The sequence below is a fragment of the Caretta caretta genome, chromosome 4 (assembly GCF_965140235.1).
Source record: "Caretta caretta isolate rCarCar2 chromosome 4, rCarCar1.hap1, whole genome shotgun sequence".
Lineage (NCBI taxonomy): Eukaryota > Metazoa > Chordata > Testudines > Cheloniidae > Caretta > Caretta caretta.
In genome coordinates, this window is record NC_134209.1 from 31,256,351 (window position 1) to 31,268,715 (window position 12,365).

Sequence of the window (12,365 nt, forward strand, 5' to 3'; positions counted from 1 at the left end):
CCTGACCATGGAAAGAAACATTTTTAAATTCTGCTCTCCTTTTTCACTGGATTCAGTGGGAAAGTGACCTGTCACGGTGAACAACTCTTCCCGGTTCAAAACACGGTAGGATTCTCCTGCATACAGAAGTGCTGTCGCTGTGTCAACTACAAGAACAGGAGAGAGGCTAGGTGAGTGAGGTAATAGCTTTCACTGGACCGTCTTCTGTTGGTGAGAGAGAGACAAACTTTCAAACTACACAGAGTTCTTCCTCAGGCCTCGTGAGAAATTCACCATTTTGATCAGGGGTGGATAATCCCAATTTACGGTGTCATCACCAATTGCTCCATTAGCTGCAGCTGCAGACACCACTATGAATTCAAATTCATATTTCTTACTGGGTGATATAACCACTTGAGTCCAGTGTCTAAACCCACCATTAGTGTAGTCTATTTACATTGAAGCCAGTTAGCCTGTAATTGGTGTTTTGCCCCACCCCACAGTATGCAAATTAGGTCTGAACCCAGTGGTATTACCGATTGATACAAAATAGGATTCCTTATGTTCACACTTCCTAATCATATAATAATTGTATACCAATATCACATCACCGGTACTCTGTCTGCCAGAAAAAGTACTGGGGAGATGGACAAACATTCCAGAACTGTGAACAACTGCAACCTGCTTTCAATATCTTTTAAAAATCAGCTAGCCTTCCAGGAAAATGTTTCCTCCTCCTTACTCCAAATAGGGAACTGCCCTCCCAACACTTTGTACTACTGTGAAGCAAATATTCTTGGGTTCTCAGTGGAACACACGGCACTTGCTTCTACCTCTCAAAGAGACCAAGATATTGGACTTTAAAATCATGACATTTCTAGATATAGGAAAGCTATTTCAAGTCATCGTAGGGGGTGTTTTACATTTATTTCTTACCCGGCTTTACAGATGGAAGATATATAAAAATAGCCCTGACAGAAAGTTTAAAAACTCTCAAACATTTCTAAAAGATTTTCCTGTAACATACATGGCAAATACAAATTCTGTGATGGTGTATTGTAACAAAGGTATTATCAGCAGAGGAGTCCCTATGTTATTCACTCCTGATTTCTCCCCTTGTAAGTAATACAACAATCCTACACTCATGCCAACAAAACACACCAGCATACATGTAGGACGCTCGAGTTTCTGGCAGCTTGATAAGGGTCATGTGAGGCTTTTTGACACTTGTAGAGGAGCAGGAGTAAGTTTGGGATCAGCACACTAGGTGGATGTTTCTACTCAACTGAGCAGCAGTGAAATTGTTAACAGTGTTGCTGGTTCAATTGTCGTGTTTAGGTTTCAGAGTCAACCACTCATTGGAGTGGTATTGGGCAGTTTGCTCCTCCCATAGCTATTGTTTCAGGCTGTCTGCAAATTTAGGAAGACAACACTGCATTGGTCACCCTTTCAAGATTTTCTTCACAATTGTTAAGTATATGAAACTTTTGTTTATAAAATGAAAGCTTGAGTCTGTGTGTACAATTTTGTGGAAAGGGGCAGATTCATTGATAAATGCTGTGGCCATATAATATATGGGGCCTTGATTCTCAGGCTTTTGTTTAGTTAACAAAACCTCTGCTCAAGAAATCACTCCCTGCTGTAATTGCAGCTCTCCTAGTTTTAATTATAAGCAGTGTCAGATTGCAGTACCTAGGTCTGCAGAAAAACAAACAGATTTCAGAAAATAGCTGGATGGCAGCCTGCATTCAGCAGGGTTTTAATGACTCTACCCTGAGCCTCATCTCAGCTTCATGCCAGTCACACACAACTGGATTCAATTTCAGTCTGCAAGTCTAATTTCTGCACTGTGGGATGTGCACCTGTGAATACACATACTGCAAAAATATTTCTATTAATATGGAAATTCACCAAAAAAAGTTGTGTTAAAAGAAAGTGATCTTGAATCATTTACTTCTATGACAAAACAACACCCCATAGTTGGACCATCTCCAGGGGAAAGGAAACTAGCCAACATTTTTAATAGGTTCTTGGGGGAGGGCCGATCAGATAAGTAGTCTTCAGATTGTTCTTAAATTAGGTCACACTGGAATATAAAGAACAGGCTGCTATTACTTATTTGACTCATGATTGTGTCCTATGAGAAGCATATAAACTGCTGGAGTCAGCAAATAGAAACACTAACTTGCTCTGCAGATGCTCTTGTACTAATATACGGCACAAGACTCTTATGTTTAGATGAAAGCTCCCTCTAGTGGCAACATCACACTTTGTAACAATGGAGCCAAGCAACGTGACTTTCTCAGGGGCAGAAAGCTACCTCTTAAATTTTGGTCTGCAAATTTAGGTCATATTTGTATTTTAGAAGATATTTATCTTCATAAGGACAGCTGAGCATTGCCCCGCATTTTCCATTCAGTTCAAGAGATGGGTGAACATTTGAGACAATTCTTCCCAAATTGGTTCTTTCAACCTCAGACAAAGTTCAGAATTGAAATGAAACACAGTGGAGGAACAGCTAAACTGAACCCCATTCAAAACCATGACACGCACAGTTAATGCACAAAAACAGCATCTTTAACCCACACGTTCTGCCTCAGTATTATGTTCACTGAACAGCAGGGATCCTAAAAATCCATTTGCCATGGAAAAACGCAGAATTCACTTTTTTTAAAAAAAAAACACAGAGACTCTTTAGTTTTTACATTTTGTGAAAAAATAAATACTAAAATTTTACTGAAAGTACCGGTGTCACTTATTCAAGGTGCACAACCTCCCACTCTTGTGGTTGATTTTTGAATGTGCTTTAAATTTACATAGCTAAGCTCCAATAAATTGCTTCTGGCATATATAGGTTACTCAACGGCGCATAGGGTTCATGTTCTAATGCATCACAAATTTCACTTCAGCCTTCAGTTGTGAGTAATTAAAGTTATGAAAAGATGCCAAAAACTTTAAAAATCCCCCCTAAAGACCATGTCACTGAGTTTGGCAAGGACAAATTTCATGTCGATGGTAATGTGCTGTTCTGTACTTTAAGCAGCAAGGCTGTAGGTTACGTTCGAAGGCAGACAATTGTAGAACACATGGAAAGCACTAAACAAACTGAAAAATGAAAACAAGAGGCTGAAACAGCAGGGCCATTGACAAAGAAACAATGCACTATTACTGGATCATTGCGTTAATTGTATTATAATGATTGATGGCACTGGTAGGCTTCAAACTTGCTGAAAAATTGTAAATATAGCAATAAAATATTGTGTTCAACTGATTCCCTATTTATATAAATAAATAGGGAAACTAAAGTTCAGCATTTTCCCACTATTAAAAAAAACATAAAAATCCGTGTTTCATGTTGTCAGAGAATTTTGTTTTTTTTACATGGAAAAGCAAACAGTGGTGGATTTTCCTTCTTTTAGTGCTCAGATACCATGGATAGAGATGTTAGAGCAAACAGATTACTGTAGATAGAGCCTAGAGCTGATGCAAGAGCTATACACGGGGTAGGTTAAGGAGAACAAAAATCCTCTCAATTCTACATTTCCTGACTTTTGCCAGTTTCAGTGAACCCCTCTGGGTCAGATCCTCAGCTGGTTTAAATGTGCATAGCACAATTGATGTCAATGGAATTATGCTGATTTATGGCACCTGAGGGTCTAGTCTATTATGAAAATATTGTCAGTATTTAATTTTCCTTTTTAAAGCTTGTTTTGAAAATGTATTGAGGCCCCAAGTCTTGCTTCAGTTTTGGCTATTGACTTGACAGGGAACAGGAGCGGGACCTGAGGTTTTACATATTAAAATAGAAGAAGATTCTGAAAAGTCTTGTCAAAGTATTAACAGTGTTGTCAGCTCTCTTGAATTGATTGCCAGAATCACACTATTGGGTGTTTTTCTGAGAGCTCAAGCTTTGGAATCATGTGAATGTGTGAGGATTCAACTTTCATTAAAAAAAAAAAAAAAAAAAAAAAGGTTTCTAGCCTCATGGTTGCAGACAAAATCTTGAAAACATGAACCCTAAAAGCTCAGAAACCAGAAGAGAAAGATCCCAGATTTTAAAATTATTTTTAAGCTAGTCTTGTCTTATTCTGGGGGAGGGTCTGATTCAAAGTTTGAATGAATGGTGGGAGGTGGATTTGGCATTACTGAAATCAATACAGTGCAGTTTTAGCCATGTAAGTCCCAGGATATTAAAGAGACGAAGGGTGTGTGTGTGTGTGTGTGTGTGTGTGTGTGTGTAAATGAAAGAGAATACCTTTTATTGGGCCAACTTTTGGAGGAGAGAGAGAGAGACAAGCTTTCAGTCCACACAGAGACCTGAAGAAGAGCTCTGTGTGGCTCAAAAGTTTGTGTCTCAGTCTCTCATGAACAGAAGTTGGTCCAATAAGAGATATCACCTCACACACCTTGTCTCTCTGAAATCAGAATATAAACAACAACAATCGAATAATAACTGTCTACACATACTATCCCCTACCCTTCGTCAAATAATTCTCCAGAATACTATGTTCACAGCCTTTTTATTAGTGTGGATTTATTAATTAAGAGGAAATGATTTCTCAGGTGTGCACCAGGGCTGAGATGACAGATCACACCACCTTGTTTGTCTTTCACAGCCGAGGTGCAAATCCCTAAAATACCAGGTGTGGATAATGACAGTGCTGACACACCATTAACAGCAGTGGTGCTGCTGTCAGGCTTTGGTGTTATTTGGGAAAGAGAAAGAGTGATCAGGGTGATGTAATCAAGGATATTTTAGTTTTCTGCAACCATCATTTTAATCATTACCTTAATGAACATCTGTAAAGTGAGAAATCTGGGGTATTAAAATTCTGAATCCACTATTCAACATGCCTCCAACAAAGTAAACAGGAAAGGTCTAAGTATAAAAGGGCTTCAAATAAATGAGCAAAAAATGACAAGCACACCATGAAGTGAAAACTGTCACAAGATGCTGCATACATAGCACAGCTCTTATTTTTATAAGCCAAGTCAAAAATAGGAACAACATAAAGGCTTCTTTAGGAAAACTAGCAGTTCTTGGGATCTTGTTTTCATTTCTATGTTGTCTGTGGCTTTAAACAAAAGTTTCTAACACAAACAGTCCCTCATGCTGCATGATTTGCCATTTTCGCAGCATTTGCTCTCTTCAATCAACTTGTTGCCAAAGTCTTCACATGTATTTATTTGTGAAAGTAGGTTTGGTGAAAGTTTCTGCATCAACAGCTCTGGAGAACTGTCCATGTATCCACAGGACAGGCACACAGCAGAGGGAGTGGAAATGCTTGCATTAACAATGTCTCCGAACCCGTAGCTGGAGACTGACCGTTCTAGGGCCACGTTCAAATCTGCCAAATGAGAAGACGTTCAAACATCGGTTGTTGACAAATTGGAAAGGGTTCAGAAAAGAGTTAGGAGCAATACAACGTCTGGAAAACCTGCCCTGCAGTGAGAGGCTTAAGAATCTCAGTCTTTTCAGTTTATCCAAGAGATGTTGAGGCTATGTCTACACCAGCACTTTTGTCACGCAGGGATGTGAAAAAACACCCCTGTGAGCGACACAGGTTACACGGATAGAAGCACAGGTGCGGACGGCACTATGTTGATGACAGAGCCCTCTCCTGTCGACACAGAGCGGCTACATGGGAGATTTTACCATGGCGCAGCTGCATCAGTACAGTTGTGCCACGGTAAGGTCTCTAGTGTAGATGTGGCCTAAGACTTTATTAGATCATGGTTTACATCTTGCTAAAAGATATGGTCTAGCTCAAACATAAGTTATGGGCTTGATGCAGGAATCACTGGGAAGAGGTTCTATGGCCTGCGTATACAGAAGGAGATAGCAGATGTTCAGAATGAAGTCTGTGAATCTAAAATACGGCTGATGTTGCTTTAAAAATCTGACTCTTGGCAGCAGAGCTGTATTTTTAAACAAATACATTTTGACTGTTCATATGCCACTTCCGTGTTCAATATCTGCTGATCTAGCAAGCAAGTTTTTTGACAGGGATATTTGTTTTTTTTTTTAAAAAGTGATTTTTTTAATCCAGTATTGCGGAATAGTTTATACAAACATCTGACTCTAGAGAATTACTGTCTCCCATTATGGGGCCAGCCAGCTAGCCAGTTAGTTGTACCACTATCCCTATTTAAAGCAGCCCTGAAGCATACATGTTGCTTAAAAAAAACAAAACAAAAAAAAAACACCCAACCCATGTTCTTATAAGCTTTGCTGAATCAGGGCCTGGATACTGAAAGGACCATTACATTTTCTTGCATTGTCTCCCAAACCAAATTTGAAGGGAAGAAAATGGGAAGGAATGAAAAGGGAGACAAGATTGTAGTAAAATAAGGTCTGAGCTCTGTTTGTAACTCACCTAATTCAAACCTAGTGATATTGTGCATGAAATTTTTCCTGTTCCTTTAAACAGACACAAACAATTCCTCCAGTTACAATGCCCCTCAGGATATGACAGTGGACGGCAGTTTACGTTTGCTGATGGAGGGCTGCATTTATATTTATCACAGGGCATTTGGTGCAAGTATCCTTGACTTTTTCTTGGAGAGTGCTCTTTCAACGACCACAGAAAATACTTTTGTTCAGGACAGTGGTCTATTTCTCTCTCTTAGGCACACTTCCTCTTACTGTTCAATAGTGGGTTTTTTAACCACTGAGGAAGAACGCTAGCTCAGTGTAATTTGAGGGGCATTTTTGTCATTGAATGATGTATAAATCTGAGACACGCCTACCTGGGAAGGCAAGGAAAGGTAAGATTGCTCACTGCTGCTGAGGCAAGGAGCATCTCATAAATAACAGTGCTGATTAGTTTAGCTTAGGCTGGTGCACCATCCACTTAAATAAATGTCAGAAACACTGCATGAAAAGAGTTACAGCTAGCTGCTTAATGGTTTGAAATCATTTTTTAAATACTAAGGAGGGGAAATACACAGGGAATTTGTGTCAGGGGCTCAGTTGAGCAGTGAAGTGAAAATGCATAACAGATAAAAGCAGATAACCTTTCTGAACAAAACTGACCTCTCAGGTCTCGGCAAGACTTGCTTCGTGATTGCTCAGGCCTGTGATAAGGAACAAACGGGGCCGTCCATCAGCAAAAGTGATAATTATTGGCCAATGTCATGGGTGGACCTGACAGACTTGTTTCATTGTAGCTGGAGTCGTTTTATGCTTGATAAAGGAATGTAAATAAATGTTATAGATTTAATTGCCGCCTTTCATTTAAGATAGATGAGACAGGTAAGCATGTCACTGCCCAGAACACTGATATGCGAGTCCACTCAGGAGTTCAAACGATGTGGGGATATTGGCGTTGCTGGATATTGTTTTGGCGCAGAGAGAGAGTCAGAGAGCAGAAAGCAAGAGACAGCCTGAACAGACCCTCTGTAGCAAAACACTGAGAAAAGACTGGAGAGGGCTTTTGGGTGGGGTGCTGGCTGACAGGAGTTTGGTGCAAGGAAACGGTGATTTGGTTCCTCCTCTCATCTGTGGAAAAAGGAATTCGTACATTCTTTGTAGAGAAGATTGAATCAAAAGGTACCAGACTCCATCAATTTCTCCTCCTGACTGGGACAACCGACAAGATCCTAAATTTTGGCTAGCCACTTAGGGCAAAGGGGTAACAAGAACTTGACTCCTAGCAGAACTTCACTGCATTAAAGTCTGGCTGGGGAGATTTTAGAGTCTGATTTTCAGCTGAGCCTCAACCTGGCAAATAATTCTTACTGCATTTTTTGCTTGAAATGCATTCTGGGAAACATCTAGCTACCTGCGGTGAAATTCTGTCACTAATGGAGTCTATCAGAGTTTTAACATTGACTTCCATAAGGCCAGATTTTCAGCCAGCTCTGTGGGTGCAAATGTAGTTATTGCTGGGCAATTTCAGACCCTTTCCCCTTCATATCCACTTCTTTCCCTACCCCTTCCACGGAAAGAGTTACAGTAGTATTGCAAATTAATCAATCGAATGAAGCGTCTAGTGCAAACAGCTTTTGTTACAACCTAATGATATTCCACCACTGGGAGGGATAGACTGGACGTTACTTTAAACCCTCCCAGCAGGAGTTACTCCAGTCCTGCAAATTCACTGCTAGACGTACTTTTTCTTTGTAAAGACTCAGGAAATCAGGACCGAGACAGACGTTAAAACCATAGGAAAAGCTGCAGTCATCCTTCGCACTGTGTGTTGCCCAAGGAGCCCCTCATAGTTGATATTTTAAGGCACAGTGACAATAATGCCCAACACAGAGCTGCTGCTCAGAGAGAAGCAAATATTAAATCAACGTCACAGCAACTTGTTCAGCCCTTGTGGGCTTTGCTTGAAGTTCTTAATTCTTCCCCAAAGGCAGACACATCAGTGCCTGGAAGAGTTAAAGACACCCTGCTTCTACGATAGTGCTTGCTTTAAGACAGTTTATAGCCTGTTCATTTAATGGTTTATACCTTTTTTAACCCATGTTCTTTCTTGGATTGTATATTGAGCAATTAGCTAGTGGATTAAGAGCATTCCAAAGGGACCATAAGAGCGCTGAAAATAAAGTATAGCCCAGTCAAGAGCCATGCAAGCTTCCCTATGGTGCATCAGCAGTGCGCCTCCTTGCTTGTGGACAACATCAGGGGTAAGACCAAAGTTCAGTCTCCAGGCCTGTTAATTCATCATACCATAGTTCTAAAAGAACCGTCTAGGACTTCAAACAGTTTACAGCAAAAGAGGAATATTTTTCAAACAGGAACATTATGACAAATGGCTAATTCAATTCACAGAAATACAAAACAAGCCGCAGGTCAGGGCAGGGATGGTCAGCACTAACTGCGCTGCGCTTACTGTCTAACTGCGCTGTCAGCATTTAACAAATACATTATTTTTCATTATTGCAATAGCACCTGGCGGCCCCAATCAGGGATCAGAGCCCTGTTGTGCTAGGTGCAATGCAGACTCATAAAAATAAAGGTTTTCCCTGCCCGTGAGAGCTAGTAATCAAGGATTATGACAAAACAGTGAAGTAAAAGAGAGATTGGGGCAGGGGATGAGCAGTAACAGCAAATAGATAATAAGATAGACCTGACTGAAGTGGAGTGTAGGCCACCAGATTATGGGTCAATAAACCTGAGCCTCAAAGCTAGGATCAGAATCAGATCTAAGCTTCCCCAAACCTTTTGGGATCTAAGGTTTTGATTTGGCTTCTGATATATTGTGAGGCCAGCTGTGAAATTCAGATTGAGATCTGAAGGGGTATTCTGAATCAGAGCCACAGCCTCCCCTGGTGAAAGGTAGCATAGTGCCTTTGCAGCCAATGGAGCTACACCAATTAACACCAAGCTCAGGATCTAGCCCATGGGGTTTTGATTCAGACTCAGCTGTAACTTAACGAGACAATGAGACAGATGTATTGCACTGCATGCACCCTCAGAGAGAGGTGAACGCTTTAGCTCTAACTTGTACTTAGATTTTATTTTTTAAATATTCTACTTAGGATATGCTATATAAACCAAAGTTTAACATGAAAGACATATAGCTAATAAAGCCTGTGTTGATGTGCAGTATTTGGGGAGGTGTCCCTTGGAGAAGGCTCTCACATCATGCCATGGTGAACATCTGATTTGCTTGTAATCCCTGAAGAAGCTAGGAACTTGGAGGCTGACTGGCCCAGAGATGAAATTTTTTCCAGGAAATAGGTAAAGGCAAGAGGCACATTCCCTATGGCTCCCAGATGGAGATCAAGTTAGTTAATTTTTCCTGGAAAATCCCTTAATTTTGTAAAATTATTAACCACCAGAGCATTCGTAGAGCAGGAGTTTCTCTGTGAGGCCAAAGAATTTAGGAATTTTATTTAAATCTCAACATCACTCATGGGTAAAGATCAGAGGGATGCCCTCTGTCGGTCAGCCTCACTGGAAAAAAATAATCAGGACGTAGTTTATGCTCAGTGGAAAGAAAGCTACCAGAAGACTCCATGGCAGAAAACATCCTAAAGTATATCAAAGGGTGCTAGGAGAAACAGATGGCATTAGCTATAGCACAGTGTCTCCCACGTTTACTGAACAGTCTGAAATGGTGCAAAAAGCCTTGACAACGTAGACCTCCTCCCAGTTAGTGCGGAAGTTTGTTACCATACATTAGCATCTGTCAGGTCAGGTTGGGCCCTTAGCATTGGTCCATATAGCACAGACTCCTGGCCAGGAAGCTCCACCTGTTCCATTGTGCATGGGCCTGTGAGATTTTTTGTAACACACCTGAAGGGCTCTTGTACCCAGGATGCACTATTTCAGTGAGCACCCTTTAGCGGCTTTTGTTCTAGAAACCTGTGATCTTTTCAAGCTGCTGCTGACCTCTCCTCTTTCCTGCTCCCGAATGGGAGCTATCCAGCCCAGCTGCCCTCCTGAAATGGTTCACTGGTATTCTATCCCTCTCACTTATCACTATTACTTAACAGAGATTGGAGTTCTGTTGTGTTATTCAGACACAGAGTTTACCGTCTAAACAGACAAAGGGAAGCAAAGCTGAGATGTAGTAACACAGCAGGGAAAAGAATCCACATCTCCTGGCTTCCAGTCTAGAGTCAGATTCCTTGAACCATGTCACTTCTCCTGTAGGTACAGTCTCATCCCCGTGACATGCATTATGTAGTCTGTGTCCTCTCCTTGCACTCTAAGGGCCTGATCAAAAACCCTTTGAAGTCAATGGGAGCCTTTTCAATGACTTCCTGGGCTTTGGATCAGGCCTCGAGAATACCCTGTGTTCATACAAATCCCACTGTGATGCTGTATAGAAAGAATGATAACCAGGTGCCCACTTCTGTTACAATCACTACTGATGCACAGTTGCACTAAATCTGATAAGGTATGTAATGCAAGTTATCAATGGAAAAGTTGCAATCTGTTAAATACGATAATCCTGTTCATAAGCATTTATCATCTTTGTATCTGAAGTTAGGAATATTTGCTATGTATTTGTATCTCAACCATGTGTTGTGTTTCTGGGTGACACCCCCCAGGAAAGTTTACATTCAGGCTCACCATCATTGGCTGATGGCCATCCATGTGGTGATGGGCCATTGAAGGAAATCAGCTTTTCAGGGAGTCCTTCCTGAAGACACCTCAGAGACAGTGGAGTCAATGGCTACCCCTCTGATTCAGCAAAGCATGTAAGGACATATGATCAAAGATTCCATATTGGTTAGTATGTAGCTTTCCATACAGAGAAGCTGAGCTATGAATAGCAAGCTGTGACATCACTGCTTTGTCTTCAGTTCTGTTCCACATCTCTGGATGGGATTTCTAACACAGAGGAGCTTTAAACAATGGACTGAATGACCCCCAACCTGCTTGGGTAAACCGGAGACTTTTTTTTTTTTTTTTTTTTTTTGCAAGCGAGCACATTTAACATCACTGCTGTGATCCTCATCTATGAACCTGGAAAATCACTTGCCATGTATATGATTCTGTAGCGAGGCACATGCTGGGCCCCTCTGGTTTCGGCCCCTGTTGCCCGCTCCAATCAGTCAGGAACACCTCAGCTTGATGCGACACCAGTGTTCTTTATTTATAATTGCTTTCCCACCACCACTGTCCAACTATGTACAGGTTTTGCAGCTGACTTTGCCAAGTACAGGCCTAGCCAGCAACAAACCAGAAGGCTCCTTCTGTGTCTGGCCTTTCTCTCCCCCCTTCCTCACAGCCTTTATAGGCCTGGCTAATGAGGCTGGCAGGTGCTGTCCGTTACCAGACACAGGGCTATCCAACCAGCCCCAATCCAATCCACGTCTGGGTGGTGATAAGGGCTGGATTGCCTGTAGGACTGTGTTTTTGGCGGCTTTTTAGCCAGTGTGGTGACACAGGAGCTCAATTTTGATACTGATTTGGTGAATCTAATTATAGAATAAGCCAGGAGTTTGGGGTGTGTCTGCTCTGTTTTACCACTCTGCCCGCAGTTTGGCATTCTTAGCTGTGACCCACCTCAGCCACCGCTCGGACCCACCATAAAGCCCACTTCTCCCACAAAGGTTCTCAGTGCTAATCAGCAAAGGGTTACACATGTAGCAATACACAGAACAGAACAAAACAAAACATGCACTGCTGGAAGGCTGGCGTTTCAAACTGTAGATCATATGTCTAGACCACGTGGTCTGTGTTGTGCTCCCCTTTCCATCAGCTTAATTAGGGACCAATTTGAGAGTGCTGAGCATCACCAACTCTCAACTGTTCTCAATGGAAGGTGAGTGGGAGGAAACATTCAGTATCTTGCAAGTTTAAGCCTTCTATGACATCATGCACAGCCACATGGAGGAAGAGGAGCTCTTTAGATTTTTAAATCCAGAAAGGACCATTATGATCGTCTTGTCTGACTTCCTGCATGACACAGGCCAGATAA